Source organism: Bacillus rossius (genome assembly GCF_032445375.1).
Source record: "Bacillus rossius redtenbacheri isolate Brsri chromosome 9 unlocalized genomic scaffold, Brsri_v3 Brsri_v3_scf9_1, whole genome shotgun sequence".
In the NCBI taxonomy this organism is placed as follows: domain Eukaryota; kingdom Metazoa; phylum Arthropoda; class Insecta; order Phasmatodea; family Bacillidae; genus Bacillus; species Bacillus rossius.
Window position 1 is genome coordinate 6,800,229 of NW_026962012.1, and position 19,884 is coordinate 6,820,112.

The 19,884-nt window shown below is 38.5% G+C and overlaps 1 protein-coding gene across 2 annotated transcripts in view; it reads right to left on the minus strand.

Annotated features, from left to right (window-relative positions):
• The window catches only part of LOC134542615 (zinc finger protein 431-like), a 45,530-nt gene extending 44,665 nt beyond the window's left edge, over positions 1-865 (minus strand). Inside the window, exon 1 of one of the 2 annotated variants that reach the window (XM_063387004.1) lies at positions 793-865. The gene's annotated coding sequence lies outside the window, so the exon portion shown is untranslated. The remainder of the gene's footprint in view (positions 1-792) is intronic. The other variant, XM_063387008.1, reaches the window with a different exon arrangement.
• Between the last annotated feature and the right edge of the window lie 19,019 nt (positions 866-19,884).

Genomic DNA, 19,884 nt, shown 5'->3' on the forward strand with positions numbered 1-19,884 from the left:
TCTATATTATTTGATTATGAAATAAATTTATTAAAGAAATAAGTGTTCTCTAGCAAAAATGTCATCCCTATTTATTTGTTGGTATAGAATTACTTCGTTAGTTTTGGCTTAATATATAACCTAACAAAATCATGTGTTTCAATACAAGAGTAAAGTTGAAAACACACGGTTTTGAATCGTAAATTGTAATTTTATGGTTTAATACAAAGCAGGTTTGACGTCAAAGTAATTTTTGGTTAATTTAATTATATCTGTTGCAAGATAAAGTTCGCGGCATATTTCTTTACTGCAGCTGTAAACATTCCGAATCACAATACAAACAAACAGCTGACTAACATTCTACCAGAAAAAATAACTGTCTTGCAACAAAAGTTACCAAATTCTGTTTTATTTCATTACCAACACAACCATTATTACACCACACGCTTGGTCAGGTTCCGGTTAGCCAACCGCAGGCTAAGTTTGGGTCATAATACACCCCTCGTTCGTTAACTGGAGGCTAGCCTTACCTGGAGGCTAGCTAACCTGAAAATTTAGCCGGAGGTCATAATATCGGCCCTAAGTAAAAGAACGGATTTCCATCGAACGGAATAGTGACTATTCCGTCTACGAAATAAATTCTGAAAGGTGGCCCGGATTTGTACCGACACGGAATAGTGTATATTCCGCACAATCGTAGGAAAGACGGAATTGTGTCGAAACGGCGTAGTGACTATTCTGTTTGTTGTTAGCATCTACAAATAGCTCACGGAAAAGTGTCGAAATATTTTAGGTGAAATTCCAGTGACTAACCTGTACGCCAGAACCATACCGATCCGGAATTCTGTCGAATCTGATATTTTAAAACTAGTTCATATAAAATGACGGTAGATTGCAGGCTTATCCTGTTAGAGCAATGCTGCCACCTGGCAGTGAAGCTAAAAGCTATGAGTTTGACTTGAAGTTGAAATACTATCCACGGAGTTTCGCAAGGGTCGCAGAGAACATCAAAATTAACGTTTTCATAATAGGATTATAAATGCCGTTAACAGAATCTTAGTATCAGGTTTATTTCCAAGTAATTTAAATACAAAAAAAGTCACATACCTATAGATGAAATAATTATTGGTTCATAAATGATAAATTTACAGTTAATGTTAAGAAAACCTGCTATACATGATAATATGAAAATATAATTATACATCAGCAAATCTGGATATAAATTTGAACTATTATTAAATCCAAAAAATATACATAGGTACAGCAAAGAAATTAGGCTTAAATATTGACTGTACTTTATTTAAATCATGGTTCCGTACATGTTGTATACAAAAATCTAAAATAGTCCCTGTACCCGTACTTATATTTTAAAACATATATATATTTTTTTAGTTACATTTTTTTTTGTTAAATTTTGAAATGCAATTTCATTGGTTGCCATTAGTAACATTTCCGTGCATTGTGGAAGCAGCAGATGCGACAATGAAATGTCAGGGAGATCATTCTCCGTTTACACTTTCGGTGTCTCCGTTTCCGTGCCATTGTAGAACGGGCCTGAGAGTGCATTACAATATTAATAAATAATAATAAAAAAATTATTATTTTTTTAAAATCTAAGTACGGGCAGAATTTGCAAATATATAAAATTAACGACAAATTAATAAAGAACACTAAAAATGTTAGTTTTTCAAACAAATGTTAACGTATTTAGAACATAAACAAACATGGCTACCACCACATCCAAATACTCGGCGTCTATTGGTCGCACGGAGCAACGTAAACGGAAGAGCTCAGCATTGCCGAGCTAATCCGTGCGGGTCCGTCTCCATCTGCGTGCCATTGTGGAAACTCTGTTCCGTGAGATCCGTCTCCGTTTACGTTATCCGTCTCCGTTTCCGTGCCATTGTAGAACGGGCCTTAAAAAGAACCGTATCATTATGTTTTTTACAACTGACTTTCTGAATTATGAACATGACTTTTGTAGCCCTATTTTGGATGTCAGGTGCCACAGGAATGAAATTTATTAGGAAATGAGAATTGCAATCGTTAGAGTTAATACATTTTTCGCAGTTGGAGCTTTGTTTGCATTAACATTATTTCTTAAATCACGCCTTATTTGAGCCGTGAGCCGGCTGGTGTAAGCAATTTAGCCTTGCGTACATCTTGGATACAACTGTTTCTTAGAACATGCTAGGATTCAAAAACTGTATTTGACACTTCATCGTCGCGTTTAATAGCTCCCTTATATTTTCTGAAAGCAAGTATCCCCTCGAGCCATCAATAACAAGATGCCGGTGTCATCTGTGCAGACGGAGGACGCGCCACACGCCGGGTTTATAAGAATAACTAGACCACTTTGTTAGGCAAATCAGTTTGATCAAAAATTTTGATATTTCTGTAGCTAGAAACTTATGTGCGCGAATGGAAAAGCATGGTAAATAAATTGTGGTGTGATAGACCCGGTGCAGGGAGATACCCATGGCACACAACTTTGTTAGAATTAGAGGTGATGATGAGGTCAAGCCACTAACTACCCAGATAGTAAAATAGACTTAAATCGAGCTTGAATCAAGCTTGCCATGAGTCATGACAAGCCTACAAGCTTGAATCAAGCTTGTCATGGCAAGTGTGTTAGCTTGATTCAAGCTAACTAGTTTACACTTGACAAGCTTACAGCAGCAAGCCTGCCATGACAAGCTTGCAGCAAGCTTGCCATAATGTGATTGAGTCAAGCTTGCAGCAGGCTTGCCTTGACAAAATTGCAGATGGCTTATCGTTACAAGCTTGCAGCAAGCTTGCCGCGACAAGCTTGTAGCTGGTTTGCCATGACATGTTTGCTGCTGGTTTGCCATGACAAGCTTGCAGCTGGTTTTCCATGACAAGCTTGCAGCTGGTTTGCCGTGACAAGCTTGCATTAGGTTTGCCATGACAAGTTTGCAGCTGGTTTGCCTTGACAAGCTTGCATTAGGTTTGCCATGACAAGCTTGCAGCAGGCTTGCCGCGACAAGCTTGCAGCTGGTTTGCCATGACATGTTTGCAGCTGGTTTGCCATGACATGTTTGCTGCTGGTTTGCCGTGACAAGCTTGCATTAGGTTTGCCGTGACAAGCTTGCAGCTGGTTTGCCGTGACAAGCTTGCAGCAGGCTTGCCTTTACAAGCTTGCAGCTGGTTGCCATGACAAGCTTGCAGCAGGCTTGCCTTGACAAAATTGCAGCTGGCTTATCGTGACAAGCTTGCAGCAAGCTTGCCGCGACAAGCTTGCATTATGTTTGCCATGACAAGCTTGCAGCTGGTTTGCCGTGACAAGCTTGCATTAGGTTTGCCATGACAAGTTTGCAGCTGGTTTGCCTTGACAAGCTTGCATTAGGTTTGCCATGACAAGCTTGCAGCAGGCTTGCCGCGACAAGCTTGCAGCTGGTTTGCCATGACATGTTTGCTGCTGGTTTGCCGTGACAAAGCTTGCAGCTGGTTTGCCGTGACAAGCTTGCAGCAGGCTTGCCTTGACAAGCTTGCAGCTGGTTTGCAATGACAAGCTTGCAAGCAGGCTTATTGCCTTGACAAGCTCGCAGCTGGTTTGCCATGACCAGCTTGCAGCAAACTTACCATGCCAAGCTGTCAGTGGCTTGCCACTAGATGTCATGAGATGCTTGCTATCCAGCAAGCTAGTAGTGATGTGCTTGCAACAAGCTTATAACAAGTGTGCTTTCATATGCTTATAGTAAGTCTGATTGAAATTATTATACTATCAAATTGGTTTTGCTGCAAATTTGCAGAAAATTTCAAGACTGCCATTAGTTGTCTGAAGAGTAAAATAAATGTTGTACAATCAGTGCAACACTGCTGCTGATACAGGCGGAAGAACACATAATGCTTATATTGTTCTGTCAATAATCATTATTGTACATCATTCTACAAAAAGCCAGCTGCAAGTAGGTAGAGTTGACTATGTTTAATAAAATAACATACCGAAAGTTTACCGCTGTATACCTTGTGCGTATCACCGAAAATTTGCATTTAAGTCCTAGATGACAGCGACTTACATCAGTCCATTAAAATGCTACCCATTTGTACAGTTTTTAATTTAGACTGCCCATAAAATTACCAAAATAATCTTGAGACTCTAATACAGCCATTAATGTTGTAAAAAGCATAAATTGTTAATATTAAAGATATTATATTAAGCGATTAATTCATGACATTTTTTTTATCTTTGCCACCCAGATAAAAATACGATATACACCAATTTGAAGAGCCCAATGCGAAAAATGTCCAAATAAATGTTTATGTTTATACCTTTAGCTTTAAGACAGTATATTTATAAAGAGTCTAACGTAATTAGTTAGCTTATTAAAGCGGCCCGAGCGTTGCAGTGTACTGCGGCCGTACTGATCTCTCACGGCCACCGCCGTTCCAGCGCGGCATTCCGACACACTGCGTACTGCGACACTCATTCAACTGGGTCTTATTTAGGGAATACTTTAAACATAGCTAATTCATATGATAGAGTGTATTTATGTTACATGTATTGAGATTATGCATTTTTATCTTATATGATTTTTTTATACAATAAAATTAACAATAAACGATTTCTGCTTGGAACTTGTAAATGAAAAACTCTAGGGGACCTCTGGTTTTATATATGCATGGATTTATTCTGTTACAACAATTTTATTTTTAAAAATTATTTTTGTAGCAACTAATTTTTTTTTCCTGATAGATCGTTTTATTTTCGATCAGAACAATGCAAAATTTTAATGTAGCCTGTATTGGAAAATATTAAAAATTATACATTTACTTCTTTAAAATCAGTTTACTACATAAAAATTTAATAAAACGATACATCGTATATGTACTCTGAGTTTTTTTTTCATTTTTATAACATAATTCTTATAATAATTGGTATTACTTTTTTTTTAGAAAATGAATAAAACACGAGTTGTGTTGTAGAATGTATAGGTAGCATTACATATTTAGTTTTTTTTTTATAAGTTAATGTATTTGAGTGCTGCGCCTAGCTGACGTCGTTGGATTGCTAGTGGCAAAGAGCGGTGGTGGATGTTTTTGCAAGAGTTTGACCGTATTTTATGACCCTAGCTGTGAGAGGGTGTTCATCCCAGAAATCCTAACGGTTAAGGAAACTAGTCATTCTCTGTAGTCACGTACGGGTGTGCTACTCGCGCAATATAGTCAAATATCGTCTAATATCACAACTTTCCGGGACGCTCGGTCATTTCTCGGTTAGCTCTGGTTTCACCACAGTAAACGGAACAAAATCTTGTCTATAGTGATTTCATATTCCTATTATCGTAGCAGTATGGCGTTTGAATAAAAACCAAGTTTGCTGTATACTGAGAGCCTACTTAAAAAAAGTATTTATGGAGTTATTAAATTAATTACGAAACAAAATTTTGTGGATCGTTTGGGAAATTATCATTTAGAACTTAAATGCTCGTTATTGGTGTGATCACAGGGGTTACATCGGTAAACTTTTGACATGTTACTAAGAAACGGTCATTCTACAACTGTACAAAGTTTCTTCTTTGGGATAATTTTCCATGTATTAAAAACCTTTGTTTCTTAACAGCGAAATTCGTCCCGACCCGAGCCAACTTCGGTAACCTCGCAGTAGTACACACTACGCGGCTCGGATTGCTTCAGCGGTCAGACAATTTGTACCAGACTCTCAACAAATAAACTAATGTAAAGCTTAAGAACTTTGCAACTACTTTTATTTAATGTTTTCACATCGGGCTTTTCATGCGTATTTCCATTTGTGCCATTTTTTTGCATAACACCTCTCTCCTAATATTATTGAATACATAGCATATTTAGTCAAACGTAGTGAAAGGTTTTTAAATTTAATCATAGAGATTAATGTTTTGAGTTAGTTTTGGTTTGCTATTATGAAGATCTACTATAGTGTTAAATTGCCAATAAAGTATTATTTAGTACTTAATTACATGTTTTCGGTGTTACGCGCAAGGTTTGCGGAGGTAAACATTTCACATATTGCTAGAAAACGTGTATGTTACTACTGTTTCAAATTTCAGTTTGGAGCAAATTTTACAAAGATTAAAACTCTTCTATTTCGTGGGAGTGGAAGTGGCCCCAGCGCTTGCGGCTGTGGCTCTGTCGCAGTGCGTAGACGACATTGATACGCTCGGAAGGCTCTAGTGATCCAATAAATTAAGCTAGACCTTTGAGAGATATGTCGCTGTTAAGCTTAAGAATTATACAACAACATTTGTTCAAGAAATATTTTCGTAAAACGCCTTTATTTTTAAGTGAATAATATTTTTATTTCCTTGACTGATGTAAAAAACTTATTTCATTAATGAAACAATTTTTTTCTTACCTTTTATATTAACACATAGAACTTTATTCATTATAAATGTGTGTATTAGTGCTTTAAGATTATTTTCATAAAGCTATCGAGAGCCTACGGTGAAGAGTGCGTAAATGGAAAGCATTTTAATGAACTGCTGTCAGTCGCTGTCATCTAGGGCTTAACTGCAAATTTTCGGTGATACGCACAAGGTCTACAGCGGCAAACTTTCGGTATGTTATTAAGCATAGTCGACTCTACCACTGTGCTATCATATTATTTATCTTGTTTGGTATCCTTCCGCCCAGCGGTCAAATTAACGTTGTCAAGGGCCTAAAACTCGTGCCCAAGCGTCTATTACGGGAAATGTGAACATATTACAACTTTTAAAAATTAACTACACACCAATTCTTACGCAAACTTCATTGTACGCAGTCACATACACCTTAACCTGTAACTATTTTTAAATGGAGTTTAAATAGAATATAATTAATGTCCATATGGTTTATATATAATACTAGCTGCAGTACCCAACGTTTGCCAGGCTGAACCCAGGGTGATATATTGTCCGCGAGTAAGGCCGGGCTTCAACCAAATTCACTCCGGCCGCGGGATAGGCATTTACATGCAAAACAAATTATTGCGCGATTTCCACAATTTTTGTGATAATAGCGTCAAACAAAAACCATGTTGTAGATTTTGAAGACCTTTAACAGTGCTATGGCTTCAAAAGTTTTAATTTTTTATTTCAAGATGGTGATATCATGTGATATAATATTCATAGTATCATAGTTTTCAGGCTATTAATTAAATCGCTAAAACAGCTGTACTGCACCCTTGACTGAGTTGAATTCTTTAAAAAAAAGTCAGCGGGACTGATACTCTATCTCTAAAAACAAAGACACAGCATGCAGGGGCGCAACAACTAAATTTCCAAAGGGTGGGCAATATACCTTATTATGAAGAATCATCTATCCACCCTATTGAAGCGGGGGGGGGGGGGGGGGGGGGACCGGGGGTCCACCCCCGGGAAATTTTTTATTTCAAGGTGGAAAATGGTGCTATTTAAGCAGTTTTATTATCTAAAAATTGATTACACAGCACTTTCTTTGCCCCCATTTGCCCCCACTTCAAGGTTTCAGAAGGGGGGGGGGCATAATACCCTTGCACCCCCCCCCCCCTGTTGTTGCGCCCCTGACAGCATGGTTATTTGTAATGGAAACATTGAGGCCGCGAGGCCCAGCCAACACCCTCTGGACACAATTTTTTTTTCCTAGCCTAAGTTAATTCTAAGTGTGTAGGGGAGGGTCCAGGTTAGGGGAGGACCTAAGTGTGTCTCAGGCCGAAGCCTATACACTCTACCATGCGGGTTTTAAACCATGCGGGACAAGGGCGCGTGCAATCGTGTGCGTGTTGGGGTTTACTGGCCAGCCATGGCTGCAATTGGCGCCATGACTGACGCCCCATTGGTCGCCTAGCTTAAAAGCTAGCTAAGTGTGACCCAGGTAAAACCTGCATAGACACAGGGAAAACCCTGGGCCGGGTCATGCGGGGATCAATTATCATGCATTAAGCAAGCAGGTAGCTACTGGACAAGAGGGAAGAAGGGTCCAGGTAAGAAGAGTTGGAGGGGCTGAAAAATCAACCATGCTGGAGTTGGGTGCTTGGGCCTTGCGGCCCGCATGTAAAGTTTGGGAACTCCTGGGTTGTTATAAACCAGGGGCGCAAGCGCCCCCAGGGGCGGGCGACTTCACTCGTCAGCCCAGCCACAGCTGCCCAGGCAGCCACAGTTAAGACAGAAGTGGGCAGACGAGCCAGTAAACCGGCTCGAACTGCGGGCGCACGGAGCGAAAGGCAGCCCAACGTTGCACCATCTTCATCTTCCTTCTTCAGGTCAACAGCAGTACTTCTCAAGCCAGGGTGGGGGGAGGGACCCAACCTCGCCACCCAAAATCCCCGAGACGGTTTAAGGTCGCACCGCTCGAGGCTACTGCTGCCACAGCTGAAGGTTCCTGATGTCTTCCTTCAGAGTTCCGATGCATTTCAATTCCATTGCGCGCGCAGCAGTCCACAGCTCCGCAAGTTCCAGCCCGCAGTTCGTCTAGACTTCGCTACTAAGGCACATCGAGCTCCCCTGTGGTGCCTTCGCCGACGGAGCTGCTTCCTGCCACGCGCCGAGCTACATTCAGGCTACCTTTCACCCCGATAGCCGTAATAACGACTCCACAGGCCGGCCATTGGTCCGCGGACTGCTATTGGTTATTCACAGCCACCCCAGCGAGATTGCAACTCTCGAGCTGGGCTCCCGTATCCGCCACCCGCGGGACGCGGTCGGTAGCAGTTGGCGCTGCTAGGCCGCCCCCAGCACGCACACAAAACCCACACGCACTGCCAGCCTTCGGTTACCCAATAGGGCGCAGGGAACTCCCAGCCAACAGCCCGCGAGAGAGATGCGCACGCCCCGAGAGACGACCAGCGACCCTCTGGACACAAGGCCTGCTTTCAAGCGCGTGACGTCATCAAGAGTGGTCCCGCACTCCGCTCTATGGCGCGCCTGTTTCACAGCGTTTCAGCTGATTTTCGCTGTTATTTTATTACTTTTATATTCTTATAATTCTGTCTCACTGTATGGACATCACATATAACATTAATTAAAAGTAATTGTGGATTAAAATTTAACTTGTTAAGTCATGCGATTTAAATCCGGAGTATAAAATCAGTAATTTCTCGAAGAGGAAATATTCGACACATATAATCTTAGCTTGTCTAATATAGTATTAGACACATTTTATTAAAGCGTATTCGTCAATCATTTAAAATTTAATCGTATAATGTTATTAAAACTGAAATTTTTAAGAATGAAAATGCGTGACTAAGATAACCATTACAAAAACGTATCAGAGTGTTATAATACGGTTTTAAGAAATTGACTTAACGTTTATAGCCATAGTAATTATTTTATTTATTACATTTTCTAAAGTGCGCTTTTAAAATATACTTTGGATGTTTTGTAAAAACGTTTCTACTCACAGCAGTGCTAGTTTCGTTAATAAACACAGTTATAGACTGTTTTATCACGACAGCAGGCCACCGAAGCAAATTATATTTTCTTTATTTTAATGATTTTTAATTATTTGAAACAATGCAATCATTTTAACAAGACCAGTTGAGCAAATACAAATTTGGTTTATAGTGTATAATATTTTTCATTTATTGGTGAAGGTTTGACCTTTATTAAGTTTTCAGGGTCAGTTAATTGCGTTTACATAGAAAATATAGTTATTTAGCAATCATTCTTATCCTACGTTTATTATGAATTTTAACAGTAAACATTTTTCTGCCAATATAAAGAGGAAGTGTAAGTAATTTTCTTACGTTTGAATAGTGTTTTTATAAGATTTTTCAGTATTAAACCACGCAATTAAAATATACATCCGAGAAACCTATTAATCAGTAAGTATAAAATACTATAAATTTTTATTTGATACCAAGCAGTGGTATCATTGACTAAGCATGCTCGTTTATTTTACTGGCATTGTGGGGAAACAGCAAGTTAAATTTGACAGTCTTAGCGATAGTTTTATGCATTTGAAACCACTTAAATCCAATGTTATTAAGAAATCAAAACAATTTCTGGGCATATTATTTTAGTAATGAGAATCAATATTCGTTAATTTTGTTTCAAAATAATACAACGAAACTTTTAGTAATTTTTATAAAGCTATAACTAAAAATTATGTACCAACATAATTAGTTCATGGTCTCACGAATAAAAAGACATATTAATTTTGAACCAAAATGAGCTTTAGTTATCAGAATTACCGAAAAAATGTAAATTTAAATGCAATTTATGTTAACCTGTATTAATTTGTAAAGTTAATAAATAAATAAAAAATCGTTTTCTCTTACACTATGCATCAGAATTCTCATGTTTATCTACAAAAAGGCCCATACAGAAGATATGAACATCTAACATTCTATACATGAAACAAAGATGTAATCGAATTAAAAATGTTTTTTTTCCCTCTAAATTCCTTAAATGATTTTTAAAATCAGGAATTTTTATTTTTTAAGAGAAAATTGCTCCTTAAAATGTTTTAAAGTATTTTTTAAGAATTCATAATTTAACATTCATGCATAACACATTTAAATATTACCTTCTCCAATATATATGGTAGTTTAAATATCAATAACATTATAAATTTGAAAGTGGATGTATATGTATGTATGTATGTATGTATGTAAGTATACATGTTTATATATAGCGTGAGTATTAGTGACTTGTAAATTTAATGCTTATTGCAGGAAATTTCAAATATAATTCTAATAGGCCTTTGCTTTACTGTATTATATTTATTTTTTCTCTTTGGTTATAAATGCTTTTGTTTTATAGTTCGTTACATTCGGTAACACAACAGCGATACGGCATGTTAACTGATCTCTCAGTTCCAAATCACATAAGAAACCCACATCCCGACACAACGGCTATACGGAATGTTAAGTGATAGCTCGGTTCGAATTGCAGCAAAAACCGACATCGAGTAACAAAGCAGTGAACCAGCATGTGAACTGACCGCTCAGCACGAAATCTGTACAAAAACTGACCTCTGGCAAGCTACAGAAGGGAAGGAACACGTGCGCGCGCTAGGCTCGACCCTTGCCGGCCGGGGCAGGCTAGGACCACTCCTGCTGACGTCACACGCCTCCCTCCGTTTAGAAAGCAGGCCGAGGGTGTTGGCCCAGCACATGGTTGTTTACGAGGGGTGACAGGGGGGCGAGGATGACGCGCGAGGTGGCGGAGACAGGCTGCCGTGTTGCCAGCTCCTTCCTGGAAGGTCACCCACCCCTCGCGACTGTGAGCCAGGGAGACGGACACGCCTTGCGCGCGGGGTAGTGACAGTTCTGCATTAAAACTTCAGTGGTTAGTGTTTAACTCTTTACAGGACAGCAAATAAAAACAAAAACTGATAGCATGATGGTCATGCATTAAAAATAATAAAAATTGTGCTTACGCAGTTCGTCTTCACTAAGTAAATTTGTACATTACTTTAAATAGTTTTTTCTGTGGTCGTTTTTTTCATATATAATTTAGGAGGATTTTATGTCACACTGTTATGCACACCGAGGCTTTTTCGAAACAATCCTGTCTAAACCAAATGCTTATTAATTTTTTTAACTTCACATTTATTACGACAAGAGATCTCAAATTCCTATCTGAATATCTACACACACTTGATAAAATTTAATTTTAATAGCGAGTTTTAAGAATATATTTTGCTATCTTTAGATTTAGGCTGCTCCTGAAAATTCAAATGTTTCTGAAGACGCACAAACGATTACATTTGTTTCAAACTTCGATATTTTTGGTAGAGCCACGTAGATAAAAAAATCTAGCGACACTCACATTCTGTCAATTAGTCTTTTTTTTAAGAAAAAAATTTTATGTCGTCGAGGTCCGTGGCTAGCTGCGCCCTCGGCTACCGAGCATGATGGGAAGGGATGGGGAAAGGTGTGTGACGCCAGCGTCTCACCGAGGTCACTCATTCTCTCTTGTGTAGTATTAGTGTTCGGAACGCTCGACTACGTGTGACTTATTCAACGAAGTTTTATCAAGTCTTGGTACGCAGTGTGCGATTATGGGCAGCACAAAATTCCTCAATAAACGGCCACAATAAATTATTGTCAAACCGAAAGAAATCCGCAAAAAAGAAAATGCTTCTGGCACGTATGCTAAAAATAAAAAAGGTACCTATGTACATTGAGTGTTATATTTATTATTATGCATACACGGATATGAGACATTTATGTGTGACCTACTGTAAAACTTTTAAAATAAGGTTGAAAACTGACAGTCCTGGAAATTCAATTTTAACATTATTAACAGTTGAAAAAAAAATATATTTGCTCTAAACATATTTCAAACGGATTTAAGGTTTCCTTTTATGCTTAAAAATAATTTCTATATGCCTATATATTGAAAATGTATTAATGATACATTACACTTGTGTGCTAGTGACAATGTTAACCGTAAACATGCGGATGCATACGGGACAATTTTGATTTTTATATGCAGCTATAAATACAATTTTTATTAGGATGCAATTTTATGTCTAAAAATTTTTTTGTAATCTTTACTGTCAATTCAACGTGCTGGCACTTATTGCCAGCGACAATAGATTATAAAACAGAAACTGAGAAAACAATCCAGAAATATTTCTGTAAAATATTCTTTATGTTATTCCATTTTAAAAGTTTACCATGTGTATATTTTTTTAGACGTATACGCAAATCAAACTCTTTATCAAAAATTCACTTAATGTAAGAATCTATTTACGTTAAAAGTAGTACTAAATTAGATTTTCTGAGTTTTGGTGACGCCTTTGCCCACTCACCGATGGACTGCCATTGTGATTATACACACGTCTTATATTTGCTACAGTGTGACTGAAAAACGTTATATAATTAACGTTTATATAGTTTTATTTAACAGTAATGATTAGTATCAAAATGTATATTATTAATGTCATGTTATAATTGCATGTCTAACATCTAACAGGTTAACAATGTTAGTATATTTAGGAGTATCATTTCTGTGACAAAACAACTTACCGTATGTAATTAATGTTGATTGCATCCCATCACTGCAAGTCACTTTGGAAGAAAGAAATAATATCGTAGAACGAACAAAAATGCAAGCTGATTGTGAGCTATGGCACAAAATGAGACGTGTGCGGTTAAAAGCCAGTCACTTTGGCGTTGTTTGTCGCCGGAAAGAATCTACGTTCTGTTCAAATCTTGTTAAACAGTTACCTACTTAACAAGCCCCCGTTTTCGACACTGGCAATGGAATACGGTCGTCGCAATGAGCATATTGCCATTCAGAGGTTTCAAGCACAAACCGGATTAGTTGTACAGAAATGTGATTTATTTTTGGATCTATAATAGGGATATTTGAGTGCTAGCCCCGACGGACTTGTGGTCGAAGAAAATGCGATTGTTGAAATCAAGTGTGTGCCTTCTGTAGTTGACCAAGGGCTCCAAGAATCTGCAATAAGAAAAAGAAAGTTTTTTCTACGTGTGAATGATGATGGAAGTTTAATTCTTAAACGCTCACACCTTTATTTTTATCAGCTGCAAAGGACATTAGCAAAGCGCGAATATTGTTACTTCATAGTAATGTCTGGCATTCGTCAGAATTTACACGTAGAAAGAGCAGAAAGAGATAAGCTCATGTGGAAAACAGAAATGTTGCTGAAACTGACTAGATTTTATCGTAGGTGTTTACTGCCTGAGGTAGTGGTGCCAAATCAAAGCATAGGCAGAGCCATTCAGTGGCGTAGCCAGGATTTGTGAATGGGGGGTGTTAAGAAGCATGCCCCCCCCCCCCCCCCCCCGGGTATTAAAGCGTGGGGTCCGTGGGTCCTCCCCCGGGAAAATTTTGGATTTTAAGGTGTAAAATAGTGCTATTTTAGCAGATTTCGGTACTTAAATTTAAATATTGTAATGGTAAAAATTTTATTAATTTTAATATGAAATTTGTTTGAGTGATGAATAAGAAATTAATTAAAGATTTGGTGCTAGGAGGGGGGGGGGGAGTTTGAACCCCTAACCCCCCCCCCCCCCCCCGGCTACGCTTCTGGAGCCATTAGAGAACCAGACTACATTTTGGAAGCTGAAAGAAGCTTGGTAGAGAAACAGCAATCAAGACGTTAAAAACTGAGCTGGAAACAGCAAGGGATAAATGAATGTAAATATAATTGAAGTAAGATATTTTTGTTCTTTGAAACTCTGGACGATTAGCCATAAAATGTTCTGTTGTGTTCAAATTTGTTATAACATCGAAAACATTAAGTTAAACGAGAGAAAAAATTATTTTTGGAAGTAACTGTTCATGAGTTTTATATAAGGTTCTAATTTTATCTGAAGTTTATATTTTATGTTCTGTGGAGACATACCTTTTAAAATATTGTTTACAATGAATTTCGAAGAACTGTTATATGTAGTTGTTTATTTTGTGTATACTATGATGTAAAAAAAACGAAAATTGATTTATTTATTGAAATGGATGTTCTAGTAATATACATGTATTTTGGTCTCTATGTTGATGTAAACTGCGTTTCTTCTATCAGTGATATGGTTTTTCTTTTCAATATTAGTAATTTCTTATTTTTCAGCTTTTTTTCTATAGTGCTTTATAGAGTCTAGATTACATACAGACTACCAATTTTGAGATATATACAGGTAAATAACTATGCACTGGCAAAACATCTGTCGGGATCTGAAAGTGATATAAATTATTTTGCACACTTGACATTCAAATTAAGAAGACAATTACTATCTACATCTGATTTCGAAAAAGGTCCCATTCACCCTGTGTTCAGCCCGGGCAACGCCGGGTACTGCAGCTTGTCTATATATGTATATATATATATATATATATGTATATGTATAATTTTTCATGCATTAAGCACAATTTTTACTCAATTGAAAATCTCTGTATGTATAAATAAATGGTGATATATCATTATTTCCTTGGTAATAGGAAACAAAAAGGATATATATATATATATATATATATATATATATATATATATACACATATATATTACTTCAGTTTATAAGTTTGCAAGTTAAGAACAAATATCCATGAACGATACGGGGCTCTTGGTTTGCCTATTGTACTTGCACTTGGCAATTGTGTTATAAACTTAAGTTTTAATACGTCAATGTATTAAGTCCTCATTTTTTACATTTCGTTAAATTGTCAATGTGTAGCAAGTATATGTATGTACATGGTGTTTTATTTCTTACGAAATATTTGTGTCTTGACTCATCTCGACTACTGTTAAATTATTCAGTATTTTACAAATTGTTTAATATTTCAAAAATAGTCCTGCCCTATAACTCGAATCTATATATATATATATATATATATATATATATATATATATATATATAACATAATTCAAACATTTGGTCACAAGCGTAATATTCGCATACATTATGTGGAGAAGTTAAAATATTCTAAATTTAAAAAAAATAAGTTTGCTCATAAAATTAAATGTGTGTTTGTAGGAAAACCCACCAGAGTGTCGGGGCTTATGTTACAGGACGTGTAAGTGCACGTAATCCTTGAACATGACATGTGATAAGAGTCCAGTTTAACTGAACATTGGTTGTAGAATTATAACTAAAAAAATATACTAAAAATACGTTATCAATTTAGTATCTGAATTCATCTCCAAAACAAAAACCCTGCTCTATACGATGCCCAATGAAGATTCCTGCTGTCCCGGGCTTCTAGTGCTGAAACACTGCTGAGTACGTGTGTCAAGTTGGCGACCACACATTGGAATTTCAAGGTCAAACTTTGTCACGAATTAGTGCTCAATTTGTGCTAATTTGTGCCGTAGAAATCAGAGTTTGTGCTGCATTACGTAAAAAGTTATAGCATATATTAAGGTGGTCGCCAACTTGACGTCAAGTTGGCGACCACCCAAAGAAAATATCAATTTTTTGGAATGAATTTTATGTCACGAATTAGTGCTCAATTTGTGCTAATTTGTGCCGTCGAAATCAGAATTTGTGCTGCATTACGTAAAAGGTTATAGCAAATATTAAGGTGGTCGCCAACTTGACGTCAAGTTGGCGACCACCCAATGAAAATATCAATTTTTTGGAATGAATTTTATATCACGAATTAGTGCTCAATTTGTGCTAATTTGTGCCGTAGAAATCAGAGTTTGTGCTGCATTAAGTAAAAAGTTATAGCATATAGTAAGTTGGTCGCCAACTTGACGTCAAGTTGGCGACCACCCAAGGAAAATATGAATTTTTTGGAATGAATTTTATATCACGAATTAGTGCTCAATTTGTGCTGCCAGATGTCAAAAATTCGAGCTTATCGCAACGTAATTTAAAAAGTTATAGCCCTTGATATGTTTGAAGCGAATTGACAGCTGGCGATCACACATTATAATTTCAAGGTCAAAATTTGTCACGATTTAGTGCTCAATTTGTGCTATTTTGTGCCGTAGAAATCAGAGTTTGTGCTGCATTACGTAAAAAGTTATAGCATATAGTAAGTTGGTCGCCAACTTGACGTCAAGTTGGCGACCACCCAATGAAAATATCAATTTTTTGGAATTAATTTTATATCACGAATTAGTGCTCAATTTGTGCTAATTTGTGCCGTAGAAATCAGAGTTTGTGCTGCATTACGTAAAAAGTTATAGCATATAGTAAGTTGGTCGCCAACTTGACGTCAAGTTGGCGACCACTTAAGGAAAATATTAATTTTTTGGAATGAATTTGATATCACGAATTAGTGCTCAATTTGTGCTGCGAGATGCCAAAATTTCGTGCTTATCGCAACGTAAACTAAAAAGTTATAGCACTTGATATGTTTGAAGCGAATTGACAGCTGGCGACCACACATTGGAATTTCAAGGTCAACATTTGTCACGAATTAGTGCTCCATTTGTGCTAATTTGTGCCGTAGAAATCAGAGTTTGTGCTGCATTACGTAAAACGTTATAGCATATAGTAAGTTGGTCGCCAACTTGACGTCAAGTTGGCGACCACCCTAGGAAAATATCAATTTTTTTGAATGAATTTTATATCACGAATTAGTGCTCAATTTGTGCTGCGAGATGCCAAAATTTCGTGCTTATCGCAACGTAAACTAAAAAGTTATAGCACTTGATATGTTTGAAGCGAATTGACAGCTGGCGACCACACATTGGAATTTCAAGGTCAAAATTTGTCACGAATTAGTGCTCAATTTGTGCTAATTTGTGCCGTAGAAATCAGAGTTTGTGCTGCATTACGTAAAAAGTTATAGCATATAGTAAGTTGGTCGCCAACTTGACGTCAAGTTGGCGACCAACTTACTATATGCTATAACTTTTTACGTAATGCAGCACAAACTCTGATTTCTACGGCACAAATTAGCACAAATTGAGCACTAATTCGTGACATAAAATTCATTCCAAAAAATTGATATTTTCTTTGGGTGGTCGCCAACTTGACGTCAAGTTGGCGACCACCTTAATATTTGCTATAACTTTTTACGTAATGCAGCACAAATTCTGATTTCTACGGCACAAATTAGCACAAATTGAGCACTAATTCGTGTCAAATTTTGACGGCAAATTAATGCAATTGTAAACTCTTTTCATTCACAAAACTGGCCGGCATCATCTTCCCGTGCTCCGTAGCTTCCCGCGGATTTTCTTCCCCTCCCTGGCCGGGTTGCCAGGGAGAATCGTCAGTAGCTTTCCAGCACTCACCAGGGCCGGCAGCTCCGCGCACGCGGAGCCTTCTTCTCATGCCATAAACAGCATGTAGCTTCAATAGGTAATATTTACAAATCCGTTTTCAACTGCTCCACGGCCGGCCCTAAATCAGCTGTACGACATGTCGCGCGGTTCATAATTAAATGTGTGTGACTCGACTACGAGTCGTTTGAGTACTGTAATTTCTATCGTTCAAATGTTAGTTTTAGTTTTCGCCATCAGCCATGTGTAAGCGTCAATTTCAGTGTTTTGTCTAATTCCTTAATCAGTAACTAGTGAACTATCTTTGTAACTTACCGTCCGGACTACCACGTCCTAACCACTTAATCCGCCGCGTGCCTTAATCGTCGTCACCGTCACTCTCAGGATAGCCTGCGTCCCTCGGTGTGGTAGTCTCCCGGAATACCGCCAGACGCTAATCAGTACCGCCAATCGAGGGCCGTGTGAGCGGAGATGAGAAGGTAGATGATGATACGGCCAGTCACGTGAAGATGTACTGTACAAGGTGAAGTACTGTAAAGTGTGACGCAGCAATAAAACCAGTTACGTTTACATGTGTTTTTCAATAGTTACGGCATCCTGTGTGGCCAGAACAGCCCGGGGGGCCCTTTGTAGATGCGTCCCTGCCTGCATCCACGAGGCAAATAAACCCGCCCTCGAGTCAAAATTACCTTTAACGTAATTTAAATATAATAATTTTAAGACAGGCAGCGGGGACGGCGTCAACAGGTTGTTGGTTGTAAGTATCCGCCCAATTTTTTTCGGCTTCCCTTATAAAATTAGCTGGTCCATTCAGAGCTGCACTTGCACATAAATGTGCAGAAAATGTTGATGAGCTGCATCTCTGGTTGCGGGATAGTGGCCATATTTGACGTGGATTTATAAGCTACAGACTTATAGCAAATTTGTACCGCAGCTCATCTAGAGACATTTGCTTGTTTCCACCATACAAGGCAGACATAAATTTCTCGCCAGCTATGAAGATGATCTCGGCATCAACGTTCTTTTAATGTTTTTTGAAGGACACTAACAGGAGGGGTAGGTCGGGATTTGTGTCCAAAGTTTTCAAGGTTTTCGCCTTTACTTGGTTAAACAAGGTGGATGTAGTACCACATCTGCTTACAGCATGCAAGAAAAGGATATGTTGTTACAGCATTTCATTTAATGACGTGTTTCTATGAAACCACATAGAAAAAGCTCCCCCTCTCCCTGGTTTGAGGAAGTAGACCATGACTGCAGATGACCTGCCTATCAACAGTACACGGAGATCAATATCCTCCCCTACAACTGCCACTGTGTTGTGATAATATGACAAAGAGATGGTGTTGGTGACAATCAGTCTGTCAGTATTCTTGTCTGCTTGATAGAACACAATTTAGGCCTCGTTTAGTTTCGCCCTCAATAACGAAACTTTGTGACTTTTGTTGCACTAGTTTGCCAGGAAGTGTTCGTGAGAGAGCTTTGGCGACATTTCTTCAGTGAAGACCACTTCAATGGCATGCTTTTTTGCTGACACCCTTGAGCGCTCCACATGTGTGGTGCTGGTAGATGACACACAGTATTTGTCAAATACAGTGATAGACACAGAGGTGTAGTGGAAAAATGTGTAAATTATATGTGTCACAGATATTGGAGAATGTTTGGCTAGTTGGCTACACCTCACAGTGCAGCAGAGCACTTTCATCAATCACATGTACTGTTTCCCCGGCTACTGTAGTCTCTGTATTAGAGTTGAAACACTTGTACGATGAGCTGTTCCATTTCTGGAAAAAGTGAGGGTTGCTTCAACTAAGCCAATATTATTCCACATTTTTGTTGTCTTTCTCTTAACTTGATGTGTCCCTGGCAGAGACCGACGGTGATGGAGTGTTTAAGGTGGGGGTGAAAACCCCCGAGATTTGGTGAGCTCAGGTGCGGCCGAAGAGCTCCTGTAGTCGAGTGGCTAGTCGGGCCGAGGGTCTTGAGGCGGACCTCCCTCGATGTAAGGCTCCAGGGGCCTGCGGTCGGGGAGGGGAGCAATGTCGATGGGGATGGGGGAATGGGGGTTTGACTTGATAGAGGAGATGAGCACCGGAGGATGGGGGAAGAGGATTTCAGTAGATGGTAGGTGATCTGGGGAGTAGGAGACAGGGGAGGTTGTAGGAGTGGAGGGGGCTGTAGTCCAGACTAGGCTCCACCGGGCCAGACGAGAAGTACCCCAGTTGATATTCCAGTAGGGGTTTTTCTTCCTTGGCCTGCCGATGCTTGCCCTGACTAGAGTGTCTCCATCCTGACCTCTTACTT